The following is a 10,743-nucleotide window of genomic DNA, read 5'->3' as shown; positions in this document are numbered from 1 at the left end:
TAAGTCCAGGTGTGAGAAGAGGCTGGCTCAGTCACCCCGCTTCCATTTCTCACCTGATCTCCCAGAACCCTTTCTGTGTACCCCCTGTCCAGACCAACTAAACCTCTGGGTCCTAAACACATGCCGTGTTTCCTGCTCAGTACCTGGGCTTATGCTGTTCCCCTCCACCTAGGCCTGCAGACACTCTGTAGGGTTTCAGGACATCCGTAAGGCCCATTTGAAACACAGCCTTCTTTCTGAAGCCATTTCTGACTTCCCTAAGCTAATCTCCTTTCCTCCTGAACCCTCAGTCAAAAAAAAGAAAACATATATATATATATATATATATATATATATATATATATATATATTTATATATATATTTACTCATGTGTGTATGTTTATTTTCCTGCTTATTGTCTGTCTCTCCTACCAGAATGTAAGCACTATGGGGGCAGAGACCTCATCTGGTTTGGAGGTCCTAGAGTTTGGCTCAGTATCTTGGACACAGTGAGTGATTGACAAGCATTGGTAGAATGAATCAATGAATCATAAATGAAGGAATAGCCCTTATCTCACTCTAAATCATAGTTCTGTGCAGAGGTGATTTAAAAAGCATGTGCACAGCAGTGGAGCACATGTACCCGTCAGAACAGATGTTGGCCACGGTCCTAAAGGATGGTAAGGAGATTAGGTTCTGGAACATGGGAAGACAGAAGTCTTGGAGGAGTGGGCAGTGTATGCTGGGAATGGGGTGAGGACTCATAGTAGTGTCTATTTACTATTAATATTTAGGTATTTCAATATTTTAACACAGCTATGGTCATAGGCCTACAGTGTGATGTTTCAGCCCCATGGAATTGGTTTGGGTTATACAGAACAATTTACAGAAAGAACCTGGGCAGTGGTGGTGGTAGGCTGAGCTAAGGAGGGGTGGCTTGAGGATGGTCAAGGTGCAGACAACATTAAGGAAAGCACAGAGGAATGAGAGGGAGAGCCAAGATGAAGGCACTCAGGTAGGTGAGGAGGGTCTCTGGTGAAGGCAGAAGTGATCTGAGGGTTAGAGGCAATTTGGGAGTAGGATAAGCAAGTGTGAACTCTTCCACATTCTAGGAGGCAGGGTGATATTAACAACATCTTATTCTCAGAGTGGATGCAGGAGCTAGGCCCAGTTGTCGTCTGTGCTAGGCCTTCCCTGATCCTTTAGTTGGCCTGGGAGGTGGACAACGGGTACTGGACAGGGGGACAGCAGAGATGAATGGGACACCCCTGGCCTCGGGTTATTGGCTATTCACCAACCGGTATAGAAGTATTTCTACATTTTCACAACTGATGAGGCCCTACTAGCCTGTTGTCGTGCTAATATCTGTAGGCAAAGAACTGTAAATGGACGTGTCATGCCAAGGTAGGCATAAGAGGTTTTTTTTTTAAAGAGGAAAATATTTTCATAGTAGTGGAAAGCAATGGGAAAGAATGTTAGACAAAAAAATTATACCTATTAGACTGTATGCAAATGAAGGTAGAAATTATATCTCTCTGCCTGGCACATAGAAGGACCTTAATGACCAACTGACTGGCTTACAAGATCCAGGTTAACTAAGAAAGGTTCTAGATTAGGGTGAAAAAAACAAGAAAACCAAACCGTCCTATAAATAGATCTCTATTTCTACAGTGAAACAGCACAAAAAGCCAAAGCAAAGATATTAGTTGCTGATGGAATCACAACAAAAATAGTAAGTTTGTATTTTTTTTTTACCATTTACAAAGCTCACAATTTCTTGAGGTAGATGTTACTATTATTCTACCTCCATTTTGGACACGTGGACACAGAAGCTTAGAGAGTCTGAGCGACGTGTCAGAGATCACATAGTAAGTCAGGCACCTGGGAATCAAATCCTGTTCTTTGGGCGCCTATTTCTAGTGTTTATGATATTTTTTTTCATTTAATGACTTGATAAGTGCTAGAATTTTCATTTGGGAATTTTAAGTAGGAGTTGCTTGATGCCATCTTCTATGTGGAAAAAATCATTAAGCACTAGAAATTTTCAAGCATCAAAAGTGCAAATACAAATTTACAACTCCATATTTTCTTGGGCACAAATGGAGTTGTAAATTCTCTTTAGCAGCAAAAGCCTGTTTTGCCTTCTCGTTAAAGGAAATTTCTGAAGTGGTCTACTTTGATGGAGATCCAGGAAGTCAAAATTGCACATAGAAAAACATGTTTTCTCTAAAAATTTTCTGAGTGAATGAAATTACTGGGCTATACAAGGATGGATTGTACGTAACTTTCAGTTGAATTGTTTGATCAGAATGATAATTTATGGGCAGGGGAGGAAAGGAACCTTGTCAAGCAAGAAGATGACGCCTAAAAGGTTAAGTAATTTGGCTGACAAGTAAGGGCAAGGTGAGCTGCTTGTTGAAAGAAGGGATCCAAGATGATTTAAAAACCCTGCCAGCAAGTTACCTATTTTGTTGCTTCTGAGGAATTGCTTCTTTCCAAGATCCAAAGCCTCTGAAGTCATTACATTTCCATACCAATATATGGACAGAATAACACTTCTAAATTAGATGACCCTTGCCTGAGCCATTCTGATGACTAGAAATAAGAAAACTCTGGTACAACTGAGAACATTCCTGAGACAGAGCAATTTGTCATTACCGCTCACAGAGGAGAGCTCTGACAGATTCTGGAAAAACTGATTAAAGGAAGTCATGAGTGGGGAGTGTATTATCTCTTCTAATAAACTTCTGTTTCACCACTTAAAAAAAAAAAAGAAGTGATGAGCGAATAAAATGTAGCCTTGAAACAGAGACAAAGTTTGAAAAATTAACTTCAATTGGTTTAAGAAAGCCTAGACTATAAGAATATACCAATCTAATGGGTAAGGCAAAATGTAAAAAAAGTCTAAATCAACAGAATTGGAATATGGGAAGAATTGGAGAATATTTCAAGAGACTCAGCCCACATATCAAGATCTCTAATGACCAGGGACTTGAAAATTTACACCAACTCTTTCCTCCCCAAACTCCATACTTAACACAGACAAGTTCAACAATTCAGGCAAGTGGGAGCGTCATTTGCTGTGGCAGAATCTTGGTTTAAGACCTGGCTCCAAAGCACAGAGATCACAGCAGCTCTGTAATCCTAACCATACTTGTTGAGAGACAAGTTAGAATTTTCTGCCACTGTGCTGAGTTCCCCATTGAAATGGAAGCAAAAATAAGTCCAGGCTTTTGAGCAACCCTCTTAACGCTGCTGAACACTACAACAGGAAACATGCAGTCCCAACCAACACTCTTTTCTTTCTTAGAGCTGTTCCCAGTCTCCTGGGTGGGGATGGGTGACATAAAAAACAAATAAAGAAAATAGAAAAACCGAGGCAGACAATAATAACGCAGGATATGTGACAGCTGCCTGTTCAGGGCGTCCTACCAGATCTGGGACGTCTCCAGCGAGAGATTAATTCCCGTCGGGAGAGCATGTGCTGGCAGAGACCTGAAGTTTGTTCATGATTCTTACCTCAAGCAGAGGAAGAGTCCAAAGCTGGGGAGCACCTTCGATTCCCTCTGCCTTTGAAGTCGATGTGTTCTCTCCCTGAGCCTTGAACTCAGCTGCTGCAAAGACAAGGTAAGATAATTAAGTCTGAATCATCTAGTGGTGGACTTTTTGTAATGCCTCTTTCAAAATATGGTACACAATTGCTTCACTTCAATTACCCAATGGCATGAATGAACACTACAGTCTCTACCTAGATGAGCAGACAATGCCACCTATGCAATAATTACCTCCCTGCACACACACACACACACACACACACACACACGTTTTGTTCCTTTACCAGAATGATTAAGTCAAGACTTCCAATGTGTTGAAAAAGATGTTGAATTGTATTGAATTGGAAGAGGAAGAAGTTTCCTTTCTGGGGTAATAAGCTGGTTTCTCCTGGTCAGCGGCCTGCAGTATCCACTGCTGCCCAGAATACCTTCTGGAGTTTTAGTGGATCAGATTCAGCCTGAAAGCATGAGGCTTGATAACCAACCAGGTTGACCTAGTTAACCGTCTTTATCTTCTAGGGCAAGACCACAGATGACATCTTCAAGTGTCTTCTCCTTTTCAGAAGGTTATTAATGACTTCCTGTCCCAGCCTTCTTTTGAAGTTGGGTGGGTTCACCAACTATGCATTATGGAACTTGATAGCTTTAGATTCTAACCCCCATCCCCACTTCCATCCCCCATGTTTTAGTCATTGCATTTTCGATGGCCAGGGATCTGATTGCATGAAGTGTCTAATGTCTTATTTACAATTTTCTGGGTAAGATAAGGTGACCAACTGTCCTGGTTTTCCCAGGAAGCAGGATTTTCAGTACAAACCAGAGCAGTCATAGGAGAACTAGGAAGATCGGTCACCTTAGTAAGAAAAACAGGAATGTTCAGTTGGCATTGTCTGCACTTCTGACAGCTTAACAGTTTTCTCATCTAGTGTACTTCCAGTTATATTTACCTATTGAACCCGAGTTTCCTTAAGGGGTACAATGAGGATAAAAATAGTATCTACCTTGATAGGTTCTGGTGAAAAAAAGTGTTGGTAACTGTTTTAGTTTGTTGGGGCTGCTATAACAAAATACTATAGATCAGCTTAAGCTAAGCTAAGCTAAGCTTGTATGCTAAGACCACATAGCTTATAAACAACAGAAATTTATTGCTTACAGTTCTAGAGGCTGGGAAGTCCAAGATCAAGATGCCAGGATGGTCACATTTTGGTTAAGCCTCATTTATAAGGCCCTAATCCCATTTTGAGGGTTCCATCCTCATGACATAAGGACCCACCTACTAATGCCATTACCTTTGAGGGTTAGGATTTCAACATACACATTTTGGGGGGACACCTTCAGTAATAACTTAGTACTAACATATGAGAATGTGCTTATCAAACTGTACAGTGCTGTAAAATTTTTTTCATTAGATATGTGACCATATCCATGGTGCTATGAGCCTGCAGACACTCTTCAAGAATCATAGATCATCCATTCATTAAATAAATATTTGTTGGGTACCTACTATGTGCGAGGTCCTCTTCAACACAAAAGACAGAATCCCTGTCCACATGGAGCTGATGTTCTAGCAGATGGAGATACAAAATAAGCAAACAACAAAATAAACAAAAGGTATATAGATTGTAACATGTGCTATGAAGGGGACGCAGTTGGCGGGGTCGTTTTATATTTGGTAGGGTGACATAACTGGGAGAGGTGTGCTTACTTTCTTAGGATAGTCCAGGAAGGCTTCTCTGAGGAGGTAATATGTCAGCTGAGATCTGAGCATTAGAAGCCAGTCAGGCAAAGCACTGAGGGCAGAGGTGGGCCAGAGTTTGTAGAATGTAGTAAGGGTGGAAATTATGGTACTAGACATCTAAATGGCTATGTCAGGTGGGTAGCTGGAGTTCTGGGGAGAGGCTGGCTGGAAATAGGAATTTCCGAGTCATGATCCTAGAGGTGGAATTAAAGCCACAGAAATGGATGGGATCGTCTGAGGCAGTTTCCCACGGTGCGTGTGCTACCCTGGAGGGATGCGGGATAATTTCAGGAGCTCTGCCCTCAACAACTCTGGGACTTTGGGGGACTTACTCACTCCTCTGGGGCTCAGAGCCATCGTCTGTAAAAGTGGAGATAACATTTATTTTGAAGAGTCATTATGAGAATTAAACTGAATGAGCTAGCACCTATTAAGGTTTTCGTACAGGGTCAACAAAATAGATGCATTATTACTTATATTGCCTCTATTTTTATTTTAAATTCATAACTTAAGATATCTTAAACAACTTTCATTTTAAAGAAATGTGCAAAGTTTAGTTTTCATGGTATTTATTTTTTACATTTACCCTTTATTTGGAAATTAACTTTTTAAACAAATTTATATACAGTTTAAGAAGTGGTTGATTTATGGGGAAAAAAGGAAATAACAGTACTTGTGGGACATGGCATACTTTTGGAAAAAGGGACTCAAATAATTGGAGTTTAGGAAACTACAATTTAAGGAGAGAGTGCAGCTAGTCTGTTCCAGTTCATTTGGAGTGGAACTTAGACACCAACTCCTTAGCTTTCCCTCCTGTTCAAGGAATCATTTTAGGGCAAATCTGCCAAATTCAGCTCTTAAAACAACAAAAACAAGCAGCACTATATCCAGTTTCATTATTTATTTTAGGTTTTCAGATTTAACTGGAGATTTGCTGGGAACTCCTGCTTCTCCAGCCTACCCAGGAGGGCAAGCTGGAATGCAAGATTAATGATTTCACTTACTAATGGTTGACAGAGATTAGTCTCTGCAGATCAAGGGACACCTTTAATTAAAACTCCAAAAGAAAAATCATAATTAACTAGGTAGAATACTTGTTCATTATAGAAAGATATCTAGATACAGTGTTAAGGAACTGAGCTTCCTAGCTCTTGGTTTCTAGAATGTCTGGGCTATTCCCATATAGAAAAAAGCTATCTGAATATCAGATTTTTTTTGAGCTTGGAAGACAACTTACATTTTTGGGGGCAGACAAAAGTGGGAGGGGACAGGGATTATATATATATGGGGGACGAGCAAGATAGGGCAGTTTTAGGGCAAAACTCACCGCCAGCTCCCATCCCTCACTGCCCCTACCCCGCAACATTTTGTGTTGGCAAAATCTGGTTAAAAGGAACCCCTGAAGACGGATATAAAGGATAGAGAAAAATGAGAGGCAACATTTATTGTTTCTTATGGTCTGGGCTCCATATATGAATTCATTAAATCCCCACCAAGGCTGTATGAGGTACTAATATTATCTCCATTTTATAGATGAGGAAATTAAGAGGTTAAGTAATTTGCCTAAATTTAGGCATCACAGCTAATAAGTTTTAGAGCCAGGATTCAGGACCCAGGTGTGTTGCTTCCGGGAATCTGTGTGCTTAACCACATACTAAGCTGCCTTTTTAGGAAGGTCACTAAAGGGCAACCCACAGCCCAGGGGATGTGGAAGGTGAGGGGAGAGAAGGATGCTATTGCCCAGGTAGTGCATCTGGTTTTTCAAGCTGCTAATTGAATCTGTGTAATTGCTAGTTGGACATTGTTAGTTTATACCTGACCAGAGGAAGGGCTTTGTGTGGCTCTTGAGAGATAAGTGACCCTCCAGTTCACTTCAGAAGGGCTGGGGAGATACCTGGCAGAATCATCCTGCCACCTGGCAGCATCTCGCCCTCTCTTCCCAGTTCTGTCCCTGCCCACACTCTCTTGAAGTCTGTGTGATGACGTTTCTGGGTGGAAACCGATGACTGACTCAGACCATGGCTTCTCCCACTCACCAGTCACACTCTGGAATGATTTAAGGCAGTGACTCCCTAATGGTTTTAAAAAATACACCCACTTACCCACTTCCTCCACTTACTATCAGTTATCTAAAAGGAAGTTACATTTTATTATTTAGTTCAAAGTGAACTAAATTCATGCTAAATTTTAAAAGCATATACATGTGACTTTTACGAGACATGAGGGATATTGTGGAACCAAGCAAACAAGATGACAGTGTGATATAATTCGGAAATGCCTGAGAACCACTGGTGTGAGTCCAATTCACACAGACAAGAATTTTCTCTATCGGCACTATTGACATTTTGGGCCACGTAATTCTTTGATGTGGGGGGCGAGCCTATGTTTTGTAGGATGTTTAGTATCATCCCTGGCCTCTCCCCTGAATTTCATGGCACCACTCTCCTACTCGAGTTGTGACAAAAATGTCTCTATAGACTATGGCAAATGTCTCTTGACAGATCTCAGTTGAGAACCAAGGAAAAAAGTGTATTAAAGTATTCTATTTAGCCTTTGCAGTAGAAAATGGCACTCCCTTTGAGGATTAGATTCTCATATTCTTAATGAGATTTTTCTTAATTACCTAATAAATACGTGCATACATTCTCTTGGTAATAGATTCAAATAACGCCGATTTACAGATCCAACTGAGACAGTCTTAACGTTCCCTGACTTCATCCCTGTCTCCTATGCCACCTTTTAATTTGCTTTCCAAGAATTTTTTTTTAATTAATTAAATATATTGGGGTGACAATTGTTAGTAAATTTACATAGATTTCAGGTGTATAATTCTGTATTACATCATCTATAAATCCCATTGTGTGTTCACCACCCAGAGTCAGTTCTCCTTCTGGAGAAAAAGGAACTCTCATACACTGTTGGTGGGAATGCAGACTGGTGCAGCCGCTATGGAAGGCAGTGTGGAGGTTCCTCAAGAAATTACGAATAGAATTACCATACGACCCAGCAATCGCTCTCCAAGAATATTTTTATTTATTTCTTCAAATAGGTTCCAGGTATTTTCATTTGGTCCATGGATTGGATTTTAATCATTTCAACAACTTCTGAAGATTCTCTTTCTAAGTTATATGGTTCTAATTTCAACTCACAACATTTTTGAAAGCTCATTTCAATTTATCACCAAGCAGAGATACCTCAAAGTCTTTTTATAAGTGTTAAAAAAACAAAACAAAAAAAGCCCCGAATAACCACAGCAAGACAACATGGTATAGACAAGTGGTTTCCAAAGGTTTCACAGTAGCATTACCTAGAAATCATTAAAATGCAAATTCTCAAGCCTGTTAAATTAGAAATTTTGGAAGCGGGACTCAGCAATCTCTCTTTTAAAATGCTCTCCAGGTGATTCTGAGACTAAACACTATGAACTGTTGGTATGTAGATAGAAGCTCAGATTCAAAACAATGAATTGGATTTCTAAGAGAACACCTAAACTAAGGCCAATCTGACTTTCCCTGGTAGAGACAGAATGAAGATCTTACTTTTCCAAACAGATATATTAAGAACTCAGAGACAAGTATGAATATATTACTTTAAATCTTTACCAGCCCTGACACTGGACGTGGGGTTGAGGGTTGTTGAAGATAGATTAAGACCTGCCCTTTCGACTTGAGAAACTCATAATCTAGGATTCAAGAAAACCTGGTGTACAAATAATTGCACTGTGATATGATGGGCAACATTGAAAAGTATGTTCCCAGTGCTCTTGGAGCAAAAGGAAGGAGAAACACACTCTGCTTAGAAAAAAGGAAGGAAAGGGGTTCCAGATAGAAGGGTTGGCACTGCACAAGCTCAGAGGCATGCAAATCCACTTGGTGGGAGAAGATACAAGGGGGAGAGGTGAGACATTCTGAAGTAGTGCAGTGCAAACAGACTGTAGGGGTCACTGGGCAAGTTAAAGAAAGTGGTGTCCAGCTGGACTATGAAGAGTTTTTGTCAAGCACCAAAACTGACTTTTACCCAGAAAACTAAAGGAAACTCAACCCAAGAAAACAAACAACCCAATTAAAAATGATATAAACAATGATTGAATAGAGAATAGATAAATCTCTTGTGCTGAAGAAATTCAAATCACTTATGTAGAGGCTTCACCCCTAAGGAGATGGAGCATAACTCCTACTCTTCACGTGTGGGCTGCACATAGTGGCTTTTTTCCAATGGGTACGATATGAAAAGGAGAAAAAAGGAGTAACTACAGTGGAGAAGCCAAGTGGTCGGGGTTCTCACCAATAATGAGAAGCCACATTGATAGTATGTACTGTTGATATGATGTGATCGGAATGGCTCTTTACTACAAGGGGCTGTCCTCCCAGGAGCTCATTCCCTCAGCCACATCATGAGAGAATATCAGACACATCCCAATTGAGGACCAGTTTACAAACTACCTGAACATTAATCCTCGAAACTGTCAAGGTCATAAAATACAAGGAAAATCTAAGAAACTGTCACAACCAAGAGGAGCCTAAGGAAACATGACAATTAAATGTAATGTGGTATGCTGGATAGGATCCCAGAACAGAAAAGGGACGTTAGGTTAAAAACTAAGGCAATCTGAACAAAATATGGACTTCAGTTAATAAAAATACGTTAATATAGGTTCCTTAATTATGACAAATGTACCATACTAATCTGTTAATAATAGGGAAAATTGGGTATGTGGTCTATGTCTTCACAATACTTCTTTAACTCAAAAACTGTTCTAAAAAGCATCCAGGGAGCCAATGAATGGAGGCCCACAGAACATGATATTGTCCTTTTGTGGTATTCTATGAAACAGTCCATTAAAAAAAGGAATTTAAACTTCTGAACTCTTTGAAAGTTGTAGTGCTGGTTGCTCGCAAACATTAAGATGACATCCTGCAAAAAAGAAAAACAAATCTCAAGGAGGGAGATGGTTGAGAGAAGGGGTGTGTCACATGCTCATGGACTTGTGGTTTTGGAGGCTAGTCCTCCAGAGTACCCTAAATCCTGGCAGTTTCTTGGGAATGCTCTGGCTCCTTTCCAGGATCTTCCTGCTCTCCTGTGATTGGATTATTTCTGCGATCCTGGTGTGTACAGTCTACTGGGCAAAGGATTGAGACAATGATCCCAGGTGGATTCGTTTTCCATTGTTGGAACAAATGATCACAAACGTAGTGGCTTTCCAACACAGCTGTCCAAAATATTTTTGTTACTTTTTCACTTTTATAGATAGTAACTTATCTAGGTTTGCATAGTATTAAGAGGTGGACTGTGGTAGATGGTCTGCAAAGATGGCCACCATGTTAACCTTGTACTGCTTTCTCTAAGAATGTTATTGCAGAGAGAAATAAACTTACATTTGTTTAGGTCACTATTATTTCAGATCTCTGTTAGAGCACCGAAGCTGTATTCTAACTAATACAACCTCAAAACATAGTCATTTTCAAGTTCTA

At 40.2% G+C, this 10,743-nt stretch overlaps 1 protein-coding gene across 2 annotated transcripts in view; it reads right to left on the bottom strand.

The window, feature by feature from the left end:
• The window catches only part of BPIFC (BPI fold containing family C), a 49,824-nt gene that overhangs the window by 35,199 nt on the left and 3,882 nt on the right, over window positions 1-10,743 (bottom strand). Inside the window, exons 3-4 of one of the 2 annotated variants that reach the window (XM_081059171.1) lie at window positions 5,039-5,098; window positions 3,500-3,594 (exon numbers count right to left, since the gene is read on the bottom strand). The gene's annotated coding sequence lies outside the window, so the exon portion shown is untranslated. Of the gene's footprint in view, window positions 1-3,499; window positions 3,595-5,038; window positions 5,099-10,743 lie in introns of those variants that run through there. The other variant, XM_081059170.1, reaches the window with a different exon arrangement.

The sequence above is a fragment of the Rhinolophus hipposideros genome (assembly GCF_964194185.1).
Source record: "Rhinolophus hipposideros genome assembly, chromosome: 9".
NCBI lineage: Eukaryota > Metazoa > Chordata > Mammalia > Chiroptera > Rhinolophidae > Rhinolophus > Rhinolophus hipposideros.
This window is presented reverse-complemented; position numbering and strand designations above follow the sequence as displayed.